Below are 8,527 nucleotides of genomic sequence, written 5' to 3' on the forward strand. Positions count from 1 at the left end.
GTTGCTCTAGTTTGCTTACTTGCATTTTAGGATCTTGCACACACACAAGGTCTGCACACACTACTTTTACAATACAACTTGGCTATTCGTGGAGGTGGAAACCACCAAAGCGGGGGTTTGACTAAGGCAAAACCCTATATAGCCGCCCACCATACCTTTTCAGATATAAGTGCAGGTTTCGGGATTCGGACGCCGCAAGTTGCAGATCCGACGGAAGCAGACAGAGACTGAACTTCACACCAAATTCCAGCCCAGAAAGCTAGGACAGGGGCGTGGGGCGCCCTGGTCCTGCCAAGACAGGGGCGCTGGGCACCCTGGTCCCTGGGACAGGGGCACTGGGTGCCCTGGTCCTTCTATCAGACAGCAAGTTTTCAGCACTTTTCGGCAGCTTTTCAGGAGCAGAATCAGGACAGTGGCGCCTGCACCCTCGTCCCGAACATTTTCACTCAAATTTTAACTCCGGGTACACATCTGCATTCTTGTCTTGTCCTTGTGTTTACAATTTTCCATTGTTTAATCTTAATTCTGCAATCTTGTTACTAGTTCATACTTGCACTTTGGGGTTAAGAATTGAACTTGCATCATTCTATCTATCATTTGCAACAAAGGAATAGAAATCCTAATAGGTAGCTCGTGGCTCTCTCTTCCACAAAAAGAAGTAGCCAATTGTGTGATACCTCTAGGCTCTTTCGTATTCCACAAATGTGTGTCAAAAGGTAGGATTAGGGCATGTTAGCCTAGTCTCACTTTTTCCCCTACACACTTTTCAAATTTCCCTATCTTATTTTAGTATTTTATTTCTTTTATAATTCACCCCTTTACATAAAAAGTGATTAATGACATTAATGTTGAATGCCCGACAAGACTTAGAGGGGGGTGAAACGGTCTGGAACTTCAAAATAGATTATTAATGAACAAAATTAACTTACTTAGTAATAACACATTAATCACTGACACATAAGCATCAACCATCAACATATGAACACCAAATTTACGTGGAAAACTCAAACAGGAAAAAATGATGGTGAGAATATAACTCACAATATGAATAACAATGTTTACAATGTTTTAGGCTTACTGCCAAGGAGAACCAACACCTTAAGGACTTACAGAACCAAGGCAAACAACCTTAGGCAAGATACAAAGAGGACTTACTCAACTGAAGATTACTTCTTCAGGACAAAATACAATTGTTGTTGAAGGACTCACTGTATACCAACAATGAAAGAAATAGCTAAATTGAATTTGAAAAGACTTCTCCTGAACATGAAATTATCCTTGAACAACTGGATTAAGTAACCAACACCTTGGTAAACATCTCTAATAATCTTCACTATCATAACACATTATCTTGTAGAATATATCAACTTCAAAGCTCTTCTCAAATTGACTTTCGCACAACTACAAACTCAAATTTGCTTGCAAATCATTAAAATACACTTCTTACACAATTCAATTTTCATCACCCAACAATTCATCCATCCACACATCTTAAACATGAGATACAATATTGAAATCCTAATTAAGGGTTGATCACAACAAAATAAGCAATATTACACAAAATAAGCCACTCAAACCTAAACACTCAAATTGGTCCACTCCAAGAGAAAAAGGGAACCAAAACATATTACAATACATCCTTTCATGATTGATCCAACAATATGCACACACTAACACATTCTCCAAATTCGTTACCAAATGTAATGTGTATAAATAACAACCAATCGGTCAAATAACCTATTTTGATGCAGAATACTCAATGTAGATCTCTAGACACCATGGTGAGACCCAAAATAACATCTTCCAACACATATCAAAACCAAAGGAATATGATCCAATAAGCCACAACTTAATCAACAACATATCTGAAGGGAACCAAAAGCTTTCTAGAGCATCCTGAATACAAGATGACACACCAACACCAAAAATATTAACTTCAACACAAAACATAATTTCGGAACAACCAAGATCATATCCAGACCAACATCCACCTGGATAACCAAGTTTGACATTAAGGAAAACTATAAAAGCTCATGATTCCAACAATCTCCAACAATCTCCCCCTTTTTCATTGATGAAAACACCAATACAACTCTTGATAACACCAACACATCACTTGATCGTAATAATCTCACAACAATTATCTCTCCAATCTCACAACAACTCTCTCTCCAATCTCACAACAACTCTCTCCCCCTTTGAAAACAATGACAAGGGGAACTAGAAAACATGTTGACCAACTCACACCATTACTCCCCCTAAGAGAAACAACAACATCAATCCAAGAGACAAGGATAAGCACTAAGTCTCCCCCTAGAAAGATGCACCATTGAAAATGCATCTAGTTAGAAAAAGGAGGGGCAATAACCCCTAAGTTTTGTCAAAGATACTCAAAAGTATCCTTCACCAATGCCTTAGTAAAAATCTCTACTACCTGATTTGTTGTAGAAATGTATTCCAGTCTGACTTCTTTCTTTGTAACTTTCTCTTTAAGAGATGATAACGGATTTGGATATATTTAGTTCTTGAATGCATAACCAAATTATTTGAAATGTTTATAGCATTGGTACTATCAAACATAATAAGAATAGCTTCATTATATACTACTCTGATATCCTTAAGACTTTGCTTCATCCACAAAACTTGAGTACAACAAGATGTTGCAACAATATATTTAGCTTATTCAGTGGATAATGACACTTATTTTTGTCTTACTTGTCCATGTAACCAATCTGTCTCCCAAAAAGAATGCACTACCACTAGTACTCTTTTTGTCATCAGTACTTCCAACCCAATAAACATCTCCATATTCTTTCAGCATGAAATCTCCATCCTTTTTTATATCATAGGCCAAATTCCCAAGTTCCTTTCAGATATCTAAAAATCCTCTTCATTGCTTGATCATGAGTTTTCTTCAGACTAACTTTAAATATTACAACCAAACATGCAACCTGCATAATATCTAGTCTAGAAGCAGTAAGATATAATATTCCTCCAATCATAGATATGTACTTCTTCTAATCAACATTTGATGATGTATCATCTTTACCTAATTTGCACCCAACAACTAAAGGGGTAGTAACAGGTTTACAATTCTCCATATCAAACTTCTTTAACATCTCTTTAACATACTTAGCTTAAGAAATAAAGATTTCATCATCCAACTAAGTAACTTGAAGACCAAGAAAGAATGAGATATCTCCAAACATAAACATCTCAAATTCTTTCTGCATTTCTTTTGCAAATTATTCACACAATCACATCCTCCAAAGATAATGAAATCAATATAAATATTAATAATCAACAACTTAATGCCTTCAACCTTAAAATAAATATTTTTGTCTACAATTCCTATCCTAAGTTTTGTTGTAACAAATATTTTTCCAATCTCACATACCATGTTCTAGGTGCTTGTTTGAGTCCATACAATGCCTTCTTTAATATGCAAACCATGTTAAGATATTCTAACAATCTAAATCCATATGGTTGTCCAATGTATAATTCTTCTTCCATTTCTCCATTCATAAATGTTGATCTAACATCCATTTGATATATTCTTAAGTTTTTGAAGGCAAAAAAAACAAGAAACATTCTAATAGCTTCCATCCTAGCAACTGGAGAATTTTTTTCCTCAAAATCAATACATTCTACTTGAGAATATCCTTTACATACCAATCTTGCCTTGTTCCTTGTGACTTGTCCTTGTTAATTCAACTTGTTCTAGAACACCCACTTAGTTCCTATAACTTTTTTGTCCATCAATCTAGGTACTAGCTCCCAAGTCTGATTCTTTTGTATCCGATTCAACTCTTCTTCCATTGTTTTTACCTAAATTTCTTCTTTGCTCGCTTCTTCATTTGACTTAGGTTCAATGAATGAAATAAAATAGAAATTAGTTTTCTCATTTAGCTTTGTAACACTTCTTCTTCTCTGAACTCCTTTGTTCTTGTCTTTGATTATCTGATCTTTTGAATGATTCCTTTGTACATAGTTTGGGGTCTTGATTGCTTGTTCTAGTTCTTCTTTATCTTCTTTTGTTTCATCTTATTTTTCCTCATTTTTTCCTTCTGGATCTGTCTTTTATTCTACAGCAACAGGAACGATCTCAAATTTGGTTTCTTGAACAAGTTTAGGGGCAGTATGATCCCCTACCTAACATACTTTCACATTTGTACTCTCCACTATCTTGTTTAGTCTCTTATTCTAACAATGGTAAGCCTTTCTATTCGTTGCATATCCCAAAAAAATTCCTTCATCTTCTCTGGTATCAAACTTTTTGAGACCATTCTCATATTTTCTAATATAGCACTTATTCCCAAAGATTCTGAAATATTTCATAGTAGGTGATCTTCCATTCGACAACTCATAAGGTGTCTTAGCATGATTTACTCTTATTAGAACCCTATTAATAATGTAAATAGTAGTATGCACGCCAGCTTCTTTCCAATACACATTAGCCAAGTTAGCATCCTTCATCATAGTTCTAGTCATCTCAATAACAATTCCCTATTCTTGCTTTCTACCACACCATTCTATTGAGGAGTTATCGAAGTACAAAGATGTCTAGTAATGTCATGTTTCTCACAAAAAATGGCAAATTCATTTGAAGTAAATTCTCCACCTCTATTAGATCTCAAGAGCTTGATTCTAGCATCAACTTGATTTTCTACCATTGACTTAAAAACTTCAAATCTTTCAAAAGATTCATATTTTTCTCTCAAAATCCTAACCCATGTCATCCTAGAATAATCATCAATGAGTAACATAAATTACCTTTCTCCATTAAGTTCATTTATCCTTGTAGGGTCACACAAATCCATATGAATTATCTCCAATGGATATGAAGTAGAATACTCCTTGTTCTTGATACTTATTTTTGTCTACTTCCCTAATTGATATTCCCTACACACAATGTCAATAGGCTTGATAATATTTGGTAAATCTCTCACTACCTTAGAGTTACTGATCTTCATCATGTTATCAAAGTTAACATGTCCTATTTTCTTATGCCATAACTGACATTCATTGCTCTAACTTTGATAATATTTATTTCCACTTTTGTCCTTTATGTAATAAACATTTCCACTTGTCCTAATTCCTTCTACTACCAACTTTCCGATTTTTTCTTTTCTGATCATAAATCTTGTATTGATGAACACAACTTCATAACCTCTATTGTAAATCTGACCAACACTCAACAAACTATGTCTCAAACCTTCTACATAATAAACATAATCAGTTTTATGTTTACCATAAATCGAAATACTTCCTATTCCACAAATCAGTGCAGTTTCCTCTCCTGCACAAATTTCACTGATTCACCATCATACTTCTTGAGATTGGTAAGATTTTCCTTATCTTTGATCATGTGATTTTAGCATCCAACATCAATGATCCATGATCTTAGTTCAACTTTAGCATGCAATGTAGTCTTCTCTTTCGATCTTTCGAACCTATCCTGATTCTTCTCTTCTATAGCTAGAAATAAAGATTATTCATTCAAGTCTTCAACATCTTATTCTTTAGATGAATGTACCTCCTTATAGAATATTTTTTTCCCCATTTATCTCTATCATTTGTTCTTTTCTTAAAATCATGTCTTCTATATATATTTTTCTTTTCATCATGATCAGATTTTTCGGTAGTCTTCTTTATATATACATTTAGAAGTATAATGACCAATTCTTCCATAATTAAAGTATTTCAAGGGCAACTTACCTTTGTGCTTTCCAATTCTTCTCTTTACTCTTCTTACAAATTTTGTTTCAATCTCATTTAGGTTCTCACTTGTTTCCGATTCATCTCCTGGTATCCTTGAAACGTTAAATGCATCTTCTCTCCAAGAGGATTTTATATCTTCCATCTCTCCAATTTTATAGGCAAACAATGTTTCAATAAGATGATCAATTGAGTATTTATTCAGGTTGTGGCATTCTTCAATAGCACGCTTCTTTAGTTTGTAGGGTTTGGTTAATATAAATAGGACCTTTATGATGACATCACTTTCTTCTAGCACTCCATCAATAGCCCAAATAGCCTTTGTAGTATCACTTACTCTAAGTATGTAGCTCTCAACACTTTCATCATCAGCCATTTTGAAACCTTTAAATTTTTGCTTCAAGTTCAAAATTCTTGCTTGATGGGTCTTCAAATCACCTTCATATGCATAATACAACTTAATCTAGATTTCCTTAGCTTTTTTTGCTCCTTTAAACTTTTCAAATACTTCATCACTTAGACAATTGACAAGTATTGTTCTAGCTTTTGCATTTGTCTCCTAAGCCTTAATTTCATCTAGAGTTGATGGTCCATTCTGAGGTCATTGATAACCTGTTTGAATAGTCTCCCAGATTCCGTTTTGCAATGAACTTCCAAGTAAGACTCCATTATTTCCTTCCAATAAGTAAAGTTTGTTTCATCAAACATTGGTGTTTTAACATGAAGGTCCTGCACCATTTATAGATCTACCTCAAGAAGTTAAGCTTTTCAAAGAGGAACCAATGCTCTGATACCAATTGTTGAATGCTCAACAATCTAAGAGGAGGGGGGTGAATTAATCTAGAACTAAAAAATAGATTATTAATAAACAACATTAACTTACTTAGCAGTAACACATTAATCACCAACACATAAGCATCAACCGTAATACATGAACATCAGGATTTATGTGGAAAACCTAAACAAGGAAAAACCATAGGGAGAATCTGATTCATAATATAAATAACAATGTTTACAATGTTTTAAGCTTACTGTCAGAATTAAGGCGCACAACCTTAGGAAAGATACAAAAAGGACTTGGTCAACTGAAGATCACTTCTTCAAGACAAGATTCAATTGTTGTTAAATGACTCATTGTTAGTTAGCAACAAATCAAATAGATGAATTGAAATTGAGAAGGATTCTCTTGAACATGAAATTATCCTTGAACAACTAGATCAAGAAACCAACATCATGGCAAACATATTTGGTAATCTTTATTGTCACGTCACACTATCTTGCAAAATATATCACCTTCAAAGATCTTCTCAAACTGACTCTCACACAACTACAAACTCAAATATGCTTGAAAATCATTCACATACACTTCTCACATAGTCCACTTTTCATCACACAATAATTCATCCATCCACACATCTTAAATATGAGATACAACATTTAAATTCCAATTAAGGGTCAGCCAAAATAGAATAAGCAATATTACACAAAATAAATCACCTAGACCTAAAATACTCAAATTGGTCCACTCAAAGAGAAAGAGGGAACCAGAACATATTACAATACATCCTTCCATGGTTATCCAACAATCTACACATGCTAACACATTCTCCAAAGTTGTTATCAAATGTAATATGTAGAAATAACAACCAGTCGGCTACATAACCTCTTGTGATGCAAAATAATCAATGTAGATCTCCACATGCCATGGTGAAATGAAAAATAGCATCTCAACACATCTTCCAACACATATCCAAACCAAGAAAATATTATCCACTAAACCACTTGACACAATTAACAACATATCTAAAGGGCACCAAAAGCTTTTTCAGACCATCCTGAATACGAGATGAGACAACCAACAACAAAAACATTAACTGCAACACAAAATATAATTCTGCAATGACCAAGAGCATATTCAGACCAACATCAATCTGAATAACTAGGTTTGACATTACTGACAACCATACAAGCTCATGCTTCCAACAATCTCCAATAGTTAAATCACTCCATGATTCATCTTTGGTTCCAAAATGTATTGTAATACGATGTGTATTAATGCATGATCTCTTATGAGTCATTTGTTCAAAATTAATTTCTATTGTATCTCTGATACCTTTATGACACATGATAATGTTTTATTTGGTGAAAGAATCATGTCAATGATGTAATTGAGCTAACAAGGTATTTTATATTTGGATAGAATTGTAATGAGTGATAGAGTGACCTAGTGAAAGAACTAGGGTTTTGATATTCAAGAAAAAAACTAATACAATTATAGTGGATAATGCAAAGGGCATAAGTTATTTGAATGGGAATAATTACTAATAGTGACTTTTTTGGATGGATTAAAATGAATCTAGATGGTCACTAATGGCATAGGGATGATGTCATTTTATGTATGTCATACACGCATAATTTGAAATTTTTAGCATTGGAATCATGAGTTGTGACAAGTTTGGATAACATTAGATAGGGGCCAACATTAAATTTAAATTTTAAAAAAGTGAAGCAATCCTAAAATTGCAACCTTGAACTAGGTCAAGGCTACACCCATGGTCTTGAACCTAGGAAGGGAACTAATATTTTGGGATGTGGGAATGCATAAGAAAAGTTTGGATTCTATTTATAAATGTCAATTTATGTTTGGAATAGTGGGAGAAATAAATCAGTCAAAACCATGTGCTAGGATAGTATAATTAAAATACCCACACAAAGTGGTACAAAACAAAGGGCAAATTTTAAGATATATATATTTTCACCCTTATGTTTTGTTGTCACTTTGGCAAGCTTGTGAATCTATATGCAAAAG

This window comes from Cryptomeria japonica, chromosome 3, assembly GCF_030272615.1.
Source record: "Cryptomeria japonica chromosome 3, Sugi_1.0, whole genome shotgun sequence".
Classification (NCBI taxonomy): Eukaryota; Viridiplantae; Streptophyta; class Pinopsida; order Cupressales; family Cupressaceae; genus Cryptomeria; species Cryptomeria japonica.